Source organism: Hordeum vulgare, chromosome 7H, assembly GCF_904849725.1.
Source record: "Hordeum vulgare subsp. vulgare chromosome 7H, MorexV3_pseudomolecules_assembly, whole genome shotgun sequence".
In the NCBI taxonomy this organism is placed as follows: Eukaryota; Viridiplantae; Streptophyta; class Magnoliopsida; order Poales; family Poaceae; genus Hordeum; species Hordeum vulgare.
The window spans coordinates 353,204,114-353,224,591 of NC_058524.1; the positions used below are offsets into that span (position 1 = coordinate 353,204,114).

The window sequence follows — 20,478 nt, forward strand, 5'->3', positions numbered from 1 at the left end:
CTAAATTGGATGTGCTTCAAAGTCAACTTGACAAGTTCAAGATGAAGGGTGGTGAAGAGTCGCTGAAATGCACTCTAGGCTAGCTCTCATCACCAATAAGATTGCCGGCATAGGAAGCGAAGAGATGACCGACAAATTCATCAACAAGAAGATGCTTAGAGCTCTTGATGGCAAGTATGACACAGTGTGCACATTGATCCAAATGATGCCAAATTACAAAGATCTCAAACCAACTAAAGTCATTGGTAGGACTATTGCTCATGAGATGTCACTCAAAGACAAAGATGACCTCCACAACAAGTCAAGCGGTGCTTATAAAGCTTCATGCGATGCTCCCGCTACTTCTAAAGACAATCTTGTCACTGATGAAGAGATAAGCCTCATGGTCAAAAAATTCAACAAGTTCTACAAGAGTAGAGGCAAAGACAGAACCTCAAGTTCAATACATGATGAAAAGCGTACGTCCAGTCGTGACTGAAACTGCTACAATTTTGGGAGACCCGAACACTACTCAAATGAGTGCTCGGCTCCCTACAAAAGAAGAGAAGAGTCACCTCGAATATGAAGGTCTATAGATGAGTCACATCATAGAGAGAGAATGAGTAGAGAAGATTGCTATGAATGAAGACACTCACAGAGAGGCAAGGAATCAGAGAAGAAGGACAAATACACCAAGAGCAGTTCAAGAAGAAGACATTAAGCTCATGTTGGTGAATGGGTTTGTGGCTCCGAATCTGATCACCGCTCCGAGAGAAGCTATCACTCCCACTCTGACTATAGTCAAGATGAAGGTGTTGCCGGCATTGCACTTGTTTCCTCCAACTCCTGTGAGTTATTTGATTCACCTAATGAGGCAGTCGGAAACTGCTTCATGGCTAAAGGCCCCAATGTATCACACCCCGAGTATCTTGATTTCAATAGTGATGAGGATGACTTGTTAGGAGAAGATGACTTGCCTCTAGATAAAGCTAGTGAATGCACTGAAAATAAACTTTCTAATTATCATGCTAGTTAAGAGAAATCGAATGATGACGATAAGAAATAGATTGAACGACTAACGCAAGAATTAAAAAATATTAAGTTAGTTCATGAGACTACTCAAGAAGATCATAGAGTGCTTGCAAGAACCCATGAGAAGCTACGCTTCGAGAAGCTCAACTTCGAGCAAGAGCATGAGTTCTTAAAAGCAATCAATGATGACCTTCGAAAGTAGATGATGAGGACATCAACACCGTTGTTACACCCATAGCCCCAACTGCTACACAGACTGGACCAATTACTAGAGCTCGCGCACGCCAATTGAATTACCAAGTACTTTTGTTTCTTGGAAATACTTCTAATGTTCATGAACATATGATGTTGCCTATGTTAGATACTTTTGTTGTACCAATGAATGAAGGACCTAGCATGGACAAGAAGGATATCCGTTGGAGAGGGATCAAGCATGGAGAAGAAGGTGCACGCGTGGGAAAGAACAATGGAGCTTCCACTCGTGATTTTCACACTTTAAAGCCACCATAAGGAGAGCATGAAGGCTTTGGACGAAATATTCAAGACGCCACTTTATAAACTTCGTCCATAGGCTATTATAGGTGTTGCACCACCTTATTTTTGGTCCAGGCCCATGTAATTTCGAAATACCATAGTATAGGCTATTTATAGAGTCCGTATGTGTGGGGAAACCGAGTTTAGGGCTGTTTTCGGACCCCTCCTCCAAGGGTCACGAAATTGCCTCTCTATTCCCTCATATATACAGCCCTTAGGGCACCGTTTAGACTTGGGTTTTGTTTAGATTACAAGTTCGCCATAGCTGCAACTTCGCGTTCTTCGTTTGTGTTCCATGACCAGACAAAGGCGTCATAGAACCCCACCTTCATCAATAAAGATTTCCTCTTATATTCGCAATATCTTGATTGCAATCTTAGTTTCTTGCTTGTTCTTTGTTTACGTGCAGGAAACAATCCTTCGTGGTCAGGTTGATCGTGCTCCGACGTGGTCAATAACCTCTCGGAGTTGGTTTAGATATTGCTAATGTGCGACGTCCTCACATGTTCGTAGTCGGATCGTCAAAGTCGACTCCACCAAAACGAAACCACCATCTCATCGAAAGATTGGGACACCCTTGCCTTATCAGAAGAGTTCTTCTTATCTAGCCAAACGATTACTCTTTTCTAATTTTGTTTCACAAGTTAATCCTAAGAACACTAGTAACAAAGGCAAGAAGGTTACTTCATCTAACAACAACAATGCTAAAGCTAAATCCAATAATGTTGTTGCTAGTAACTCTATTGATTTCACTAACGATTCTCTTAGCCAAGTGACACTTGAGCAAGAAAATGATTTATTGAAAGGGATTATAGAGAGACGTGTCTTCAAGAGTCTTTCCAGAAGTAAGCAATTCGAGATAATTGTGCGCAAGCAAGGAGGACATCAGAAGAAACAAGGTGTTGGCTATTTCAACATCAACGGAGATGTTTGGGAACAAGGTACATATCCCACTCCCAAGTTTGTTCCCCAAGAGGAGAGGTCCACTCCTTCCGAAGGAACAAGCTCAGAAGATGACCTTCCACCACAAGACCACAAAGGCAAGGGAAAGCTTCAAGATGACATTGACCTATTTGAAGAAGAACCCCAAGCCAAGGTCAAGTGGGTTCCCAAGGATACTACTAGCTCTACCTCAACAAGTGCTACAACAACTCCAAGGATCCCCATCAATTTGGTGTGGATTCCCAAGAGGAAGAACTAGAAGTTCTTAAGGGGTGACTCTGCCAATGAAATTCAGTCTTATTCATTTTGGCAAGAACTACATGCAATCAACCTCAACCTTATGCATTAGTTCAAGGAGTCACACATTCCCTCAAAGGTAATTAAGGAACTAGGTAACCAATGCATCTTTGGACATCATCCCATTTGAGATTCACTCCATGTACATAGATACTCTTGCCTATGTTCTTCTTTGCTTCGGGACTAAACCATGTAGGTGAGAAGTTTATGAAAACAACAAGGATTGCTCCCAACTCAAGATGATCTTCATCAACTTTGAGAATCCACCACTACTTCACCTACTTGAAGTCTTCCACGACAAAACCCAAGGTTAGTTGATCCCTCCTTGTGGGGATATCATATCAAGGGGGAGCTTTACTCTAATACTTGAGTATAAGCATCTCCTAAGCATATGAACACATTAATGCTTATGTAAAAGTGGTAACCCCACTTGTGCTTAACGATGAGTATGACCTATGATCAAGTATTCTTTCTTGGCTCCTATGTCAATATACTCATATATAGATGACCTAGTCATCGCCCAAGTGCTTGATAGCTGCTAGGATGTATGTGCGTGTTCATCATGTTTGTATCATCATTCTTATTGTGTGAGCATGTTGGTCTGCATGCATTTAATCATTCGAAGACATCCAATTGTTGTTATATGGCTTTTGTTTTATCTTTTGCCAATTGGATGGACAAGAATGCATAGGACCCTTCTCTAGCTATCTATGCTATGCATGCCAAGTTCTATTCATGCTTCATCACAAAACTTGAACAAGCACTTGTCGACCCCTCTGTGTGAAGGTGCACTCAAAGTTCAATATCGTCAAAGGCTGCCATCCAAATCCTCTTTGAAAAACTCGGTGTGACCAACTCCACAAACTCGGAGCCACTGATTTTCCAAAGTTGATCAGGTTTCTCATCTCGGTACCACCGGAATCGCCAACTCGGTTACACCGAGTTTCCCTGTCTACTGACAGTTGACGAACTCAGTGACACCGATTTTGCCATCTCGGTGACACCGACAGCGCACGGGTATAAATACCTGCGGACCGGACCTTTTGATTTCACATCTTCAAAACGGTTCATTCCTGAAACCCTCGCTGCCCCCTAAGACCCCAGGTCATCACCTTGACTGCCCGAGCGCCATCGGCGCTGGGACTCGCCGTCGTCGATGAAATCTGCTCCTTCGTTGTCGTCGTAGCTGAACCACCACCGAGCTAGGGTACGGTTCAATCTCTCTTGCATTCCCCATCTGATTCTTACGCATTGGGACATATTTTTCTTGGTGCCACCATGTGCAAATACTTCTATCCACCAGATAAATCTCGTAGAGTAGAATAAGTAGGAATTCTGGATCTGATGTGACACATAATGCAACTCGGTGAGACCGATTTCGTAAAATCGGTTCCACCGTTTCCTGTTTTAGGGTTCCTGAGAAGAAACTCTGTGAGTTCGAGCAGCTATTTTCGGTGCCACCGAAATGACTGCCAAGTTTTTGTTAAGCGAGTCTATTTTCTCGGTGACTCCGAAAATGCCAACTCGGTGCCACCGATTTACATCCTGCAGAAGATCATACCCTGAGTTTCGTACTTCAGATTTTGAAAAAATATCTGAATTTTTTATGCTCATCCATTCTTTCTTGGCTACATCCACTTCACAAGTTCTGTTGCTTGCTGTTGTGCTTGTCCGTTAGTATGTCAGGATGAGATGACAGTCAGAATGATTTCACAGAGCAAAGTGTTGGCTTGGAAGCTCGCAGTAGTCGAGAGAGGACTGCTTCAGACTCTAGTTCTCCCAGTTCCCATGGCTTGCCCAAAGCAAGCACCAGGCAAAGGAGGAAGATAGTTTCTGATGAGGAAGACTCAAGCTTTTTGCCAGAAGAAACTACAATCCCTCCTACGGCTCCTCCAAGGAAAGTTGTCAGGAAGATATCTGCTAGTGCTGCTGATCAGAGAGCACCAGATTATGCCAAAAAGGGAAAATCTATTGCCAAGGAAGCACCTGCAGAGAAGGCCGGTGTGAAGAGGCCCAGAAAGAGAACTATCCATCTTGTTGGCTGAAAGACTTCTATGTTTGAAGACCCAGAAGAAGCTGAGGAAGAAGCTCGTGAGGAGATCCCAGTTGCTCCCAAGAAGAAGAAGCTGATGGGTGATGCAATAAAGTCTACTCCAAAGCCTGCTGCTAAAGCAAAGAAGGTTGTAGTTTCCAAGAAGACCACCAGAGATGTACCTGCAGCTGCTAAGAGCAAAGGCCGTGCATCCAGTGCCCATGCTGCAGAAGAGGTAGAAGATGAGAATGCACCAGTTCTCAGGAAGCTCAGACCATACGTACCACTCCACAATGATGCTCATCCTGTAGTAGAAGACAAGAAGAAGAGGAAGGATGCCTCGTTAATAAAGTGGAGAGCTGCTGACCCATATGCTGTCAGAAGAAGAAATGTTGTTGACCCAAGGTTTCACACCAAGGAACAACAAGATTTTTATGAGACTGTCTTGTATGACAAGAGTCCTGCTGTCCGTGATATGAGGCATGTCGACTGGGCATACATCAAGAAGAATGAGAATTTATTTCCACGTGTTCAAGGGAACTTCAGGCTAGTTGACATAGAAGATTTTGTTGGGAATGAGATGACCCCATGGAATGACGAGATGATCATGCAATTCTATGCAATAGTACATTTCTATGAAGATTCTTTAGTTTGGATGATCGATACTCACATGTATGATGCTACAATTGTTGAATGGGATGCTATCATTGGTGTTCCCTAGCAGGAAGAAGCAGATGTAGATGTGTATGCAGATGCTAAGCAGAATCACAACTCCATGGCCAACATGTACAAGACCATTCCACATCAGTACTTGGCCAGTCACAAGCTTGGCCGAGTATATTTTTTGCAAGCTGGTATTCCCACGACAAACACTATACTTCGATACACTCTCATGCCTAAAGTCAGGAGATGAGAAGATGATCACAGGATATTCAATCAACCTGCTGCACCTACTTGATACCCATACCAAATTTATAGTGATGGACTTGATAGTTGAGACTATCTGAAGGACTGCTGCGGATCAAAAGAGATCCTTTGGATATGCACCTTACATTGAGATGTTCATCAATGCCAAGCAAGGAAAGCATGCATATCAACTTGATCGTCCCCATCTACCTCTTGAGCATGAATTTGAAGATAATGAGGTTGTGATGGATTACAATGATCCCAACTCAGCTGCAGCAAGAATGGCAGTAGAGGCTAAAGCTGCTAGAAACAGGCCACCTCCAGTTCCACAGCTCAGAACTCAAGCTGAGCAAATGGCATTTCTAGTAAGAACTGTCCAAGGCATGGAGAAGAACATTCAGGAGATTATGCAAAATCAGAAGAGCCTTGAGAGAGTTGTGGAGACTAAATTCTACAACATGGATATGAAGGTAACTCAGTTGACCACCATTGTCATACAACTTCAACATGAAGTTGACTCTATGGAGATACCATGCTCAGAAGATGAAGATGAAGATGATGATGACGAGGATGAGTCTCCTCCTCCCACTACTACATAGTTCAGCAAAATGCCCCAGTCAGTTGTTGTTCCTGCTCCGGAGACAAGACAAACATGTTCAGCACAAGCTTCAGCACCTTCAACACCAGCTCCAGCTCAAGATCCTTCATTATCAACTCCTCCAGCTCCACGGACGTCCGCAAAAGCCTTCGTCGATGTTGTTTTCTCGAATCCATCATCAGCTGCCCAAATAGATGAGCAGTTCTATACTTTTGAACTTTTTGGTAACTTGTTGCCAAAGGGGGATAAATGTATAGATCATATCACTACTAGGAAAAGGGTTATAGATAATATAGACACTAATGCCGCCCAGACAAGTGGTGCCCCACTACTATATAGCAGTGACGCACCATGTGCAGGTGCGCCATTAGTGTGATGGACACTAATGACGCACCACACACACGGTGCGCCACTATTAACAATTTTTTTTTCCAAAAGTACTAATGGCGCACCGGGGCAGAGTGCGCCATTACTAGTTTAACTAGTAATGACGCACCACTCACCCAGTGCGTCACTACTATAATTTTTTTTGTAAAACTACTAATGGCGCACCACCTATAAATACGTCATTAGTAACCCTACTAATGACGTATTTATAGGTGGTGCGCCATTAGTAGTTTTGCAAAAAAAAATCTCTCTGCTCCTATCGCGACCGCGAACCAGCATGAAGAGGGAGGAGGGATGGAGTTCCACCGCGACCGCGAACCAGCACGTGAGCCGGCGGCCATGGCACGCCCAGATCCGCCCTCCTTTGGCCGTCGTCGTCGATCTCCTCTGCTCCTAGCGCCGGATCCACCTCAGGCAGTCTTCATCTCGCCGCCAAGATGCGCAAGCGCGACCTCGACATCCTCCTCCTTGCCGCCTTCGCCGTCTTCTTCTCGCTCCAGATGACCCATCCCCCTCCTCTCTGAATCGAATCGATTCGAAACCCTAGCTGACCCGTCGTCCTCCGGTAACACGAGGGTGACTTCTCGTTCCGGGAGGCGTGGTACCACCTGTCGGACGAGGGGTACCCGATCAAGCACGACGCGGACCGCCTCCCGCCACCGCTCGTCGTCGACCTCAACGGTGACGGCCGGCGGGAGGTGCTGCTCCCCACACACGACGCCAAGATCCAGGTCCTCCAGCTGCCCGCCCACGCCAGGCTCGCCGCCGATACCCTCGACGACTTCCACGAGGCGCGCATCATGGCCGAGATCTCCCTGCTCCCAGCCAACGTCCGCGTCGCCGCCGGCCGCCGCCCCGTCGCCATGGCCGTCGGCACCGTTGACCGCTCCTACAAGCAGGCCGACGTCCGCAAGCAGGTGCTCCTTGGCTTGGTTTCTCTGAACCTTTCTCCTCTGCTCTCTCTCACCGTTGGAACTTGACCGAAAACCCTACCCCGCCGTCAAACCTCCCGATGGCGTCGAGGTGCGTGGTGAAGCTTCCCCACCCGCCGTGCGCAGCGCTGCAGCACGGCCGGGCGAGCTCGCGGGTCCCGGCACGGCCGACACAATCGGCCGCGTCAAGTATGTTCCCCCTCCCTTCGAATATCTCTGTTGCTTGCTTCAGATGCAATGTTGCGGTGTCTGGCCAGGAACATGAGATTTGCCATGCGTTTTGGCAGGAGAGCGTGTCGTAGCATGCGCCGTCAGCTTCAGGCCATGTATCGACATTCACAAGGTCAGTCAGTAGGAATGGAACCCTTTGCTTCCTTCTTATACCCATCAGTGGGTCATCAGGTGCTCTGTACTTTGCTATATGGTGATTGCAAATTGATGCCCAGATTCTTCAGTCGATGATAATCGTTTTGTTGTGGTGCAATTCACAAAGCGACACTATTAATAGTGTAAAATTTGGAAACCCTGTTCGGTGATGCATTTATCTTTACTGCTGGAGCTAGACCACCACCTGCAATCACCAAGTTTAGGCGCCTCTGGCGTTAACATCAGCGTTTGTCTGATAGATTGTTTATGCAAACTCCTAGGGGAAAGTTAAACAGATAGTTGGGTCTACCCTCCGGGATGCATCGGATGATGGCACGACACTGGTGACGAACTTTGAATCAGACAATGTTATTACTTATTACTAGGACTAGCATTATTCATTTGGTTTGCTTTCTGTATGATTGTTCGTATTAGTTTGCTGCTCACTGTCTTCTGTGATGTCTCTGAAATAAACCATATTTTTGTTTGCATTTTGTCACTTTTTGTGGAATCTCGACATTTTTATGGTTGTGTATGCTGTATAAAGGGTAGCAAAATGTTTTATTACAAAACCTTTATGATGTGGCATTTGAGCCTGAGTGTTTTCGTCGAAAGTAAGCATGATGTGCAACTTCATAATATGTCACACACATCTCAAGTAGTGAAGCGCTTTTGTTCATGTTGGGCTCATATAGTATTCGCCAGCAGCATAGATTTATTTTTGATAAGTTATTAACTACAGTTCAACTTCTTATCTGGTCAAAACCTTCTTTGAGATTACATACCAAAATTTTGGCCTTACTGCAAGGGCTCCATATGGTTGTTGTTTAAAATTATCGTTAAGGCTATTGCTTCAACTTTTACCTTGGGAGAGCTTTGTACTTCTGCTAGTGGTGCTCCTAGAATATTTTTTGTTTCTACTGCAAGCAATGAGATGCCATCAATTTGACATATTGGCATAAACATGGGCTATCATAATACTAGGTGGTTTGCAAGTTGGAGGTGGAATAAATTTGGAGAATGCAATGTCATACCTTAACGAAGGGGCAAGTCACGTGATTGTAACTTCTGTACGTGTTCATGCTCTGATTCTGTGTAAATAATGCCATTATCTCTTTTTTGTCATCTCATGAAACCATTGGACCTTCGTTTGTTTAATGTATATACTCCCTCTGTCCCAAAATAAGTGTCTCAACTTTGTACTAGCTCTAGTACAAAAATGTACTAAGCTTGAGACACTTATTTTGGGACAGAGGGAGTATGTCTATTAGCTTATGGAATAAGTTTAGGGCCTGACCCTCATCATGTTTCCACTTATCCATCCCTTGTTTGTACAAGATGTTAAAAATTATTTTCTTCAATATCGATATGTTGTTTCTCAAAACCTAAAATGATGCCAAAGCAAGGTTACCTATAAATTTCATTGATAATCACCTATCCCCAACTGTTACCAATAATCTTATCCACCTTGTGAATGTTACTATTGTCAGATTTCTCTACCTTCATAGTTGCTTGTTTTCCTTGATGGCAAAGACTCCCTAAGAGCCTCAAGGGGTAGTATTAGTTGTAAGTTATAACACATCCTTTGAAGTTTAAAATGATTTTATTTAAAAAAAACTGGAATCAGCTGGTTACCACCTGCTGCGCACTGCCTGGTAAAACTTCTCATCTGTTTGGTTTGCTAATTCGTTTTTGTAGACGACTCATCAGTTGAATATTTGCAACTTATATGTTTAAGCCTTTTATGCAGTATGTGTTTAGTGATGGCAAAATGAACATTGAAAGGCTGACGCAACTTGTTGAGCTTGTTGGGAAACGAAGGCTTATTTTGGACCTTAGTTGTCGAAAAAAGGTAAGGAATTCATCTAGTTTAATTTTTGTAGAACAAGTGAGCACACAACAAGGTACCGATTGATGCAGCTCTCTTCGATGCACATCCGTTTTTTTGTTTCAATCCTGCCAGAGTAGATTGTGGGTCTATGCCAATATTATATTTGCTTATTGAATTTACTAATGAAGATTTACCACTTTCGTACTATATTGTTGGGTGATACAAGGAAATCACATATCGTTGGAAGTTCTTCTATGAGGCTATGTAGTTCCTGAACACAGTTATCTATGCAGACTCACAATGAATTATTATTTGTAAATGAAACTTGTTTTTCTCAGTCATATATTTTCAGATTTCCATGGAATTGATGTGAATCCTCAACTTGGATCAAGTGATACTTTACATGTGTAACAATATTACTTTACATTACATGTGTAATGGTATTACTGCAGTGACAATATCAATTTGTTCATAATACACATGTGTGTGTGTGTGCTGCTTGTCCAGAATGTTGATGGACATTTCAAATGATTTTGGTTTCCTAGAAGTATATTCTTATTTATGAATAATTGTGCACTTCACATCATTTTTTTGTGTTGGGCTCTAACTCTGCTTAAACATCTTGCTCTAATTCTATTTTAGGCACCGCCACAATCCATGTGAGGAGGGGCAACGACCTCACCGGTTCTCCACATCCAAGGGCCAAAGAGGAGTAGTAGTAGACGCACCTGGATGATGTGGATCAGATGGCGTTGCAAGGGGAGCGGTAACTCCAAGATGCTAGTACCCACTAGTTTAGACATCATTCCATGCTTAATTAGTTCCCTTCTTCCCATCGTTTTTACTTAATATATGTTCCTTGCTGCTGTAGTTTACTTCCCCAAAATATTGCATACATACAGACTGAAGCCTTTTGATGGTACAAATAAACCAAGGGAACCATGGCCCATGGGTGATGCTTTGGGAAAAATAGATATACATAAATTTGGATTATTTGGTGCCATCATACTTATATGATTACTACGATGAGCACACACTCCTTAACTTCATGATAATAAATGTTAGTTTCTTATTAGTAGAAGACAAATGTGTGTCAACGTGTGAAAATAACCACATAAAAACGATATTGTTAACTATGATATCATGACAATCTTTGTTTAAGATGCTCAATGCATTCATTGTTGATAAAACTACAAGCACTGGAACATAGTTCTATATAATAGCATGTGAGATGATTATAACTTTTATAGAAACTATGTTGTTAACTATGATATCATGATAATCTTTTGATCGAATATTTTTAATACGCATATGTGATTTTAACAACTTGATCTGGTTCCACTTTCTTGATAAATTTGTGCAAAAAAAAAATTCAGGTTCTCCATATATTGATGCACATGGACATGATGACTCTCTAGCGTTTATGGACCAAACCAACCTGTAATCATGGACCTTATTGTCTTGTAAACCATTTGGTGTTTCGAGTGTTTTGGAGCGTGCACTTTGTGCATGTAGATACAAACTTGTGTGTTCTAGACTATTTGAAGTCTCTCATAGTAACCAATAGTCCTTATCTTTTTGTGACTTGTGTGTTCTAGATGATTGTTAAGATGGTCAAAACTATGCTTCCTCTAGGTTAATTTGTTTGTCAACTTGCGTTCAATATATGTGCATGTTTATAAACATATTTTCATTATGGTGTAATATGTGTTTATCTTGAACCTTCTTGTGGGTGTGAGGATAATAATTGAATATTTTTAGAGCTGGTAGTATATATTGTTTTGACCGCACATCATTTTACCAACAATATAACTATCGACAAAGTAAATATATGGTGTACCTTGATAGACTATATGTTGGCGTAGATATGGTGTACCTATGAAGTAATATGTTTTGTAACCCGTGCAAATATCAGAAAATAAAAGAAAAATACCTAATGTTCATACTAGTGGCGCACCACTCAGCACTTTAGTGGCGCACTGCAAAAAGCACACCAGTGGCGCATCGTCAACTTGTGCGTCATTAGTAAGCTAGAGCACATGGGTAAATATGGTTCCCTTGAAGGCATACTAATGGCGCACCATGAGCTATACTAATGACGCACTGTCTGGTGCATCATTAGTAAAAAAATTCTAATGACGTGATGCTAGTGGCGCATTTGTAGTGCGCTATTAGTAGCCAAAATAGGTGCGCCACTAGCAGACCTTTTCCTAGTAGTGTAGACTTCGTGTGAGACACAACTTTTGAATTTATTTTCTCTTGTTTGGTTTTAAAAACTTGTTTGTTGGATGACTTTATCCTATCTGTGTGTGTGATCATACGCTTTATCATGTGTGATGCTACGATATCATCTATTAGTTATCCATGTGATGATCATTCACTTATTTTGTTGGTGTCATGTGCATTGCTATTCTTTTTACGCACCACCAAGTTGTATGTGACATGGAAGAGTAACCCATGATCCTAATCGCTTGTGCATTTGCATTCAAATGCAAATTTTAAATAATGCAGAAATTTAGGGGCAGCTCTTGCTTTCACATACTTCTCAAAGCTTCCATGGTAATCATTGATTATATCTTTTGTCGAAGCTTTGATCTATATGTTGTCATCAATTACCAAAAAGGGGGAGATTGAAAGAAAAATTGCTCCCTAAGGTGGTTTTGATAATTGATCACAACATATGCATCATTGGACTAATGTGTTTTCCAAGTATAATTCAGAAAAGTTCAAAAGATGCTATGGCCTAAGGTTTATGTGGAGATGCCCCTGGATGGAAGAAAGGAATAATATTGGCTGAAGCTTCAAGCTAGAAGACTCTTCATTTTATATTTGTGAGAAATCACTTTTGAGTCCATAGGAAAGCTAATACTATTAAAAGGCGGTGAGGTAGTAAAATGAATTGATTCCTCAAATGCTCAAAGTTAGCCACCAAAACACTCAGTCATTTTTCTCACATATGCACTCTGTCAAGTTCCACATACACAAATTCGGTGTAACCAACATTGACACATTGGACCCAGCGAGTTTGAACCTCAAACAGAACCATAGCCATTCCCACCGAATCGGTGCATCCGAAATTGCATCGGTGCTATCGAGTTCAGTGTGACCAACATTCTGTTGCCAAGATACACAAAATCGGAATTTCAGAGTTTGAGTATCGGTGCCACCGAGTTTGGCCATCTTATCGTTAGTCACCTTTTCAGTGCCACCGATTACTATATATCGGTCTCACCGAGATTCAAAGTTCAAACTTTTAGTACTAGTCGATACCATGGAGTTGTTCACTTCGGTGTCACCGAGTTTGCACTTTTGTGTGTAACGGTTGGATTTTGGCTGCTCCCTATATACAGTACTGGAATCAGAGATTTTGCCATCTGCTGCTTCTTTGCCATCTGCTGGCTGATGGCAAAGACTCTTTGCCATCAGCTACCCAAAACGAGACGACAAAGAGCTGGCTGATGGCAAAGATACTATTTGCCATCAACCAGCTCTTTGCCGTCCGCCAGCTGACGACAAAGATCATTTAGGCCAACGGCAAAGAGTACGGGCGGCCCACCCCACAGTCCCTCTCCCCCCCTAACGGCCTCCCTCTTTGCCGTCTGCTTTTCTCCTCTGTGCCGTTGGGGGCAGACGCCAAAGAGTTTGCGCCCTGACGGCCGTCGCCCCCACGCCCACGCGGCTCTCTCCCCTAACGGTCGTCGCGCCCCACCCACCCATCTCTCTCAAACCCGAAACCACCACCCCAGCCGTGCCCTCCTCCTCCCTGCGTCATCGCACCATCCTCCTCCCTGCGCTGCTGCGCCCTCCTCCTCCCTGCGCCACCGCGCCCTCCTCCTCCCTGTGCCACCACCGCGCCCTCCTCCTCCATGCGTCCCCTCCTCCACCACTCCCCCTTCTCCTCCTCCACCCCCGCCGCCGGAGCTCGCCCCTTCTCCACGACCGCCCCTCCGCGAGCACCGCCCTCTCCTCCACCGCCGCGCCCTCCTCATCCCCATGCCCCCTCCTTCACCACCGCGCTGCCCCTCCTCCACCGCGCCGGCCCCTTCCTCCTCCCCGGTACCACCTCCTCCCTGCGCCCCTCCTCCTCTTGGCGCTGCCCCCTCCTCGTGGCTCCACTCCCCGCGGCTTGCCCCTCCTTCGGTCGCGCCGGCCGTCCCCAACTCCAGTGAGTGCCCCCACCCCTGTTTTTTCTATTTTTTCTCTTTTAAATTACATAGTTAATTTAGATCGTTAGTTTATTTACTGTTTTTATGTCAAATTAGATAGTTATTTTATTTTTTGTTTTTTCTTTTGAATTAAATAGTTAGTTTTTTCTGTTTTTTTGTTAAATTAGATAGTTGGTTTATTAGGTAGAAAAAATTAGATAGAAAAGAAAAAATAGATAGAAAATAAAAAACTTAGAAGAAAATAAGAGAAGAAAAAAACTAGAAAAAGAAGAAGAAGAAGAAGAAGAAGAAGAAAGAGGAGAGGAGGAGAAAGAGAGAAGAAAGAAAGAAAGAAAGAAAGAAAGAAAGAAGAAGAATAAGAAGAGGAAAAAGGAAAAGAAGGAAGAAGAAGAAGAAGAAGAAGAAGATGAAGAAGAAGAAGAAGGAGAAGAAGAAGAAGAAGAAAAGGAAGAAGAAGAAAAGGAAGAAGAAGAAAAAAAAAGAAGAGGAAAAAAGAGAGGAAGAAGAAGAAAATGACACCCTGACACCACGACACGATGCCCCGACACCCCGACACGATGCCCCAACATCCCGACACGATGCCCCGACAAGACATCATGACACCCCGGCACGAAACTCCGCGCATCTATTAATACGCGGCCCCTGACGACACTGACCCCCAACCCCCGACCCCGGACACCTCTTCATCCTCTTGTCGACCGAAAAGGTGATCTTCGGCCTCCACAGGCTGCCGACCGTGGACCTCACTAGGAGAATACTCGGAGAATATAGGAGAGGCACAGAAGAGAGGTCTCCGAAACCGGAAGAGTTGGCGTGCTGACCCGTCGACCGTGCGTCGCCATACCTAAGAACGCCGGGGACGAGCGAGTTAGGGGGTTCCTCGACGTTGATGGAATCCTAATGACATATATATAGGTCATATATTTGTGTTAGGTCATATATTTTTCGATTTTATTGGTGAACACAAAATATTTGTGTTGATCGGGTGGATTTACAGGTGTAGTTGTCTCGTCGCTGTGAGGTCTGCTGTGCAAAGACCTCCCCGTGCGTTCTACAAGCTCCGCCCCTGCATTTGTGGGTGAGTAGAAATGTCATCTCCTCCTCGCACCTTCATTTGCTCTGTGTCGGTGTTCGGATGAAACTTGCAAGATGTAGGTAAATTAATTTATCAGTATGCGTGAGCAGTATGCGTCTCTCGTTCGAAAGGGTTACAGTTATAAATATGCATGCATTTGCATATATTTATAATCGTGATTCTTCCAAATTGTCCAACGTTATCCATGGACAGTCCGAGTATGCGTTGATTGGGTTCGTTTTCCCATATGCTTTGTTCCGGATCCGATGTATAATTTCGTCAGTGCCTCCCTGTTGTTCTCCGGATACACATCCTCTCTGTGTTATTGCGGAGACGTGTATCGGGAAAACATCGGGGAGGTGCTGCCAAAATTTTGCGTTGGATCCGGAGCAAAGCATGGGAATACAAACCCAATATACACATACTTGGGTGGGATTATGACCTATATTTACCTATTAGCGTGTAGGTTGCATGGACGTAATAAAACTGGCGAACTTGATTAACTGATGAATATATATACTGAATTGTATACAAATATATTTCTTGTGTGTTTAGTAACAAGGCAAGATGAGTGATCGTGCCTGGATGTACACCGGCCACCCTAGTTAGAAAGAGATGATGAAAGGATGGTTTCTAAAAACGAAGGAGTTTGTGAATGCCGCATTTGCAAATGGCCAGGAAATAAACTGGTGGCCTTGTCCTGAATGCGACAAATATAAAAAGAGGATAGATGTTGTAATGATTAAACACATGCAAAGGAGGGGTTTTAAGCCTAATTATATGGTTGGGACATTTCATCGTGAGTCTATACAATGTACCAGAGCTGAGGTGGTTCGTCGTCGCACCGACGAGCATGGTACCGGGATCGAATACTTGGTGCAAGACTTTGATGATGCTCGGGATTCGGAAGATGAGATGGAGGAATTTGCAAAGACCTTCTATGAAATGTTCGAGTCTTCAAAACGTCCTCTCCACGAGCACACTAAGCTTTGTCAGCTGGATGCCATTTCACAAGTAATGGCTCTGAAGGCTCAGTTCAACTTGGGAAGAGAATGCTACGACGTGATAATGACACTATTTGGACGCTTTCTACCTAAAGGCCATGTCATGCCTGCAAACCTGTACCAGTCGGACAAAATACTTCGTGTACTTAATATGCCCTATGAGAAGATAGATGCATGTGAGAAAGGATGTGTCTTATTTAGGAAGGAGTATGCATACTTGGACTATTGTCCCAATTGCGAGTCTTGCAAGTATCTTGTGGTAGACAACGGTATGGGTGAGAAGAGGCAGACCAAAATCGCAGTTAGTGTTCTTCGGTATATGCCAATCATAACAAGGCTTCAACGTCTTTTCATGGTCGAAGAGACAGCCAGACAGATGACATGTCACAAAATGGGAAAAAGAACCGAAATAGACGCGGATGGGAATAAGATGGGGTGCACACATCGGATGGGGAAGCGTGGAAACATTTCGATGGATTGCATCAGGATAAAGCAGCAGATCCAAGGAGTTTGCTCTTTTGTGTGTAACGTTTGGATTTTGGTTTCTACCTATATATACCCCTTCACCCACCTCTCATTCATGGGAGAAGCACTCAGAACGCACACTTCATTTCCAGATCCATTTTCTGAGAGAGAACCACCTACTCATGTGTTGACACCAAGATATTCCAATCCAATCATTCGAAACTTGATCACTAGCCTCCCCAAACTGCGTTCCACCAAATCAACGTCTCCTACTGTGACAGCCCGAGACCGACGTTCCTGAACATTCCCCTTTTATTCCGTTTTCGTCGTGTGGCTTATTTTATTTGTCGCATCATCATCGCATCATTTGCATCATCCGCATTGCGTCGACATCCCGTTGCCGCCAGTTTTCAAAATTTGCATCCGTTATTAGTTGTCGGGTCTCTCCGTTCTCGTCGTTGTCCGTTCTGAGCCCGACCACACACGCACGCGTCCGCGGCATCGTCTAAACCCTGTTTTTAAAAGTGCGTATAAAATATTCTCTGATTGGGTTGAAACTTTATGTGCGGTCTTATTTAGTTGTAGGTAAGCCGCCTGCCAAATTTCGTCGCAATCGAAGTCCGTCCGGTACCCGAACGGTCGACTGTAGCGGCACCGTATTCAGTCTATCGTCGGACGTTTTCCTGTGTTTTGAAATCACGTTGCCGGGTGCCGTTTCTCTCTCTTCCCCATCTAGCCTACTCTACACGGCCACTTAGCCTTTCCCCCTAACACTTCACCATTGTTTGGGCCTAGAGGAAGGCATTGGGAAGTAATAAGTAGATGATGGGTTGCTAGAGTGATAGAATCTTAAACCCTAGTTTATGCGTTGCCTCGTAAGGGGCTGATTTGGATCCACTAGTTTAATGCTATGGTTAGAATTTGTCTTAATTCTTCTTTCTTAGTTGCGGATGCTTGCGATAGGGGTTAATCATAAGTGAGATGTTTTTCCAAGTAAGGGCATCACCCAAGCACCGGTCCACCCACATATCAAAAATATCAAAGTAGCGAACGCGAATCATATGAACATGATGAAAACTAGCTTGACAGAAATTCCTATGTTTCCTTGGGAGTGCTTCACCTCATATAAGAGTTCGTCCAGGATTGTCCATTGCTAAAAAATGGATTGGGCCATCTGGCTGCACCTTTTTTACTATTGTTACTTCCTACTCGCTATGAATTAGCTTATCACACAACTATCTGTTACCGATAATTTCAGTGCCTCCAAAGAATACCTTGCTGGAAACCACTTGTCAGTTCCTTCTGCTCCTCGTTGGGTTCGACACTTTTACTTATCGAAAGGTGTAGATAGATCCCCTACACTTGTGGGTCATCAAGACTCTTTCTTGGCGCCGTTGCCAGGGAGTGAAGCGCCTTTGGTAAGTGGAATTTGGTAAGGAAACATTTATATAGTGTGCTGAAATTTATTGTAACTTGTCACTATGGAAACTAATCCTTTGAGGAGCTTGTTCGGGGTATCTTTACCTCGAAAGGAAGCACAAGGAGTTGCTCCTCAACCTACTGCACCTACTAAAAATATTCATTATGAAATTTCTTCGGGTATGCTAGAGAAACTGTTGGCTAATCCTTTTACAGGTGATGGAACATCACATCCCGACTTGCATCTAATCTATGTAGATGAAGTTTGTGGTTTATTTAAGCTTGCAGGTTTTCCCGAGGATGAGGTCAAGAAGAAGGTCTTTCCCTTATCTTTGAGGGATAAAGCATTGACGTGGTATAGGCTATGTGATGATAGTGGATCATGGAACTACAACCGATTGAAATTGGAATTTCATCAAAAGTTTTATCCTATGCATCTGGTACATCATGATCGGAATTATATTTATAATTTTTGGCCTCGTGATAGAGAAAGTATCACTCAAGCTTGGGGGAGGCTTAAGTTAATGTTATATTAATGCCCCAACCATGAGCTGAGAGAAATTATTATTTAGAACTTCTATGCTTGGCTTTCTCATGATGATCACACCATGCTTGACACTTCTTGTACCAGTTCTTTTATGAAGAGAGATATTGACTTCAAATGGAATTTATTGGGAAGAATTAAACGCAAATCTGAAGATTGGGAGTTTGATGAAGGTAAGGAGTCAGGTATGAATCTTAAGTTTGATTGCGTTAAATCCTTTGTTGAAACAAATACCTTTTGTGATTTTACCGCTAAACATGGACTTGACTCTGAGATAGTGGCTTCATTATGTGAATCATTTTCTGCTCATATTAATCTCCCTAAAGATAAGTGGTTTAAATATCATCCTCCCATAGAAGTCAATGTAGTTAAATCCAATCCAGTTGAGGAGAAAGTCATTGCTTATAATGATCCTATTGTTCCATGTGCTTACATTGAGAAACCACCTTTCCCTGTTAGAATAAAGGATCATGCTAACGCTTCAACTATGATACATGGGGGCTACATTAGAACACCTACACCCCCTGAGAAAATTAAAGTTGTTGTTTCTGTTAAGATAGGAGATCATTGTTATCATGGTTTACGTGACGTGGGTGCTAGTGTTAGTGCAATACCTCAATCTTTATATGATGAAATTAAGACGAGATTGTACCTGTCGAGATGGAATCTATTGATGTTACTATTAAGCTTGCCAATAGAGATACTATCTGCCCTTTGGGAATTGTTAGAGATGCTGAAGTCTTGTGTGGTAAAACCAAGTATCCTCCTGATTTTCTCGTTCTTGCTACCACACAAGATAGCTTTTGTCCCATCATATTTGGCAGACCCTTCCTCAATACTGTCAATGCTCACTTAACTGTGAGAAGCAAACTGTCACTATTGGCTTTGAAGGTGTGTCACATGAATTCAATTTCTCCAAGTTTGGTAGACAACCTCATGAAAAAGAATTGTCTAGTAAGGATGAGATTATTGCCCTAGCTTTTATTGTTGTGCCTCCTACTGATCCTTTAGAGCAATACTTGCTTGAGCATGAAAATGATATGCATATGGATGAAAGGAATGAGATAGATAGAGTTATCTTTGAACAACATCCTATCCTTAAGAATAATTTGCCTGTTGAACTACTTGGAGATCCACCCCACCAAAGGGTGATCGTGTGTTTGAGCTTAAACAGTTACCTGATACTCTTAAGTATGCTTATCTTGATGAAAAAGAGATATATCCTCTTATTATTAGTGCTAGCCTTTCAGAGCATGAAGAAAAGAAATTATTGAAAACTCCGAGGAAGCACCGTGCTGCTATTGGATATACTCTTGACGATCTTAAGGGCATTAGTCCCACTCTATGCCAACATAAAATTAAAAACGACCCTGATTCCAAACCAGTTGCCGATCATCAACGGAGATTAAATACTAAGATGAAAGAGGTAGTAAGAAAAGAAATACTAAAGCACCTGGAAGCAGGTATTATCTATCCTGTTGCTCATAGCGATTGGGTAAGTCCGGTGCATTGGGTCCCTAAGAAGGGAGGTATTACCGTTGTCCCTAATGATAAACATGAATTGATTCCACACAGGATTGTTACTCGCTATAGGATGGTAATTGATTTTAGGAAATTGAATAAAGCCACTAGGAAAGATCATTACCCTTTGACTTTTATTGACCAAATGCTAGAAAGATTGTCTAAACACACACACTTCTGCTTTCTAGATGGTTATTCTCGTTTCTCCCAAATACCAGTTGCACAATCTGATCAGGAGAAAACCACTTTTACCTGCCCTTTCGGTACCTTTGCTTATAGACGTATGCCTTTTGGCTTATGTAATGCACATGCTACCTTTCAAACATGTATGATGGCCATATTCTCTGACTTTTGTGAAAAGATTGTTGAGGTTTTCATGGATGACTTCTCCGTTTACGGGTCTTCTTTTGATGATTGCCTCAGCAACCTTGGTCGAGTTTTGCAGAGA

At 43.0% G+C, this 20,478-nt stretch overlaps 1 pseudogene; it reads left to right on the forward strand.

Annotated features, from left to right (window-relative positions):
- Nucleotides 1-7,719: 7,719 nt before the first annotated feature.
- Nucleotides 7,720-10,499, forward strand: LOC123408879 (annotated as a pseudogene).
- The last annotated feature ends 9,979 nt before the right edge of the window (nucleotides 10,500-20,478 follow it).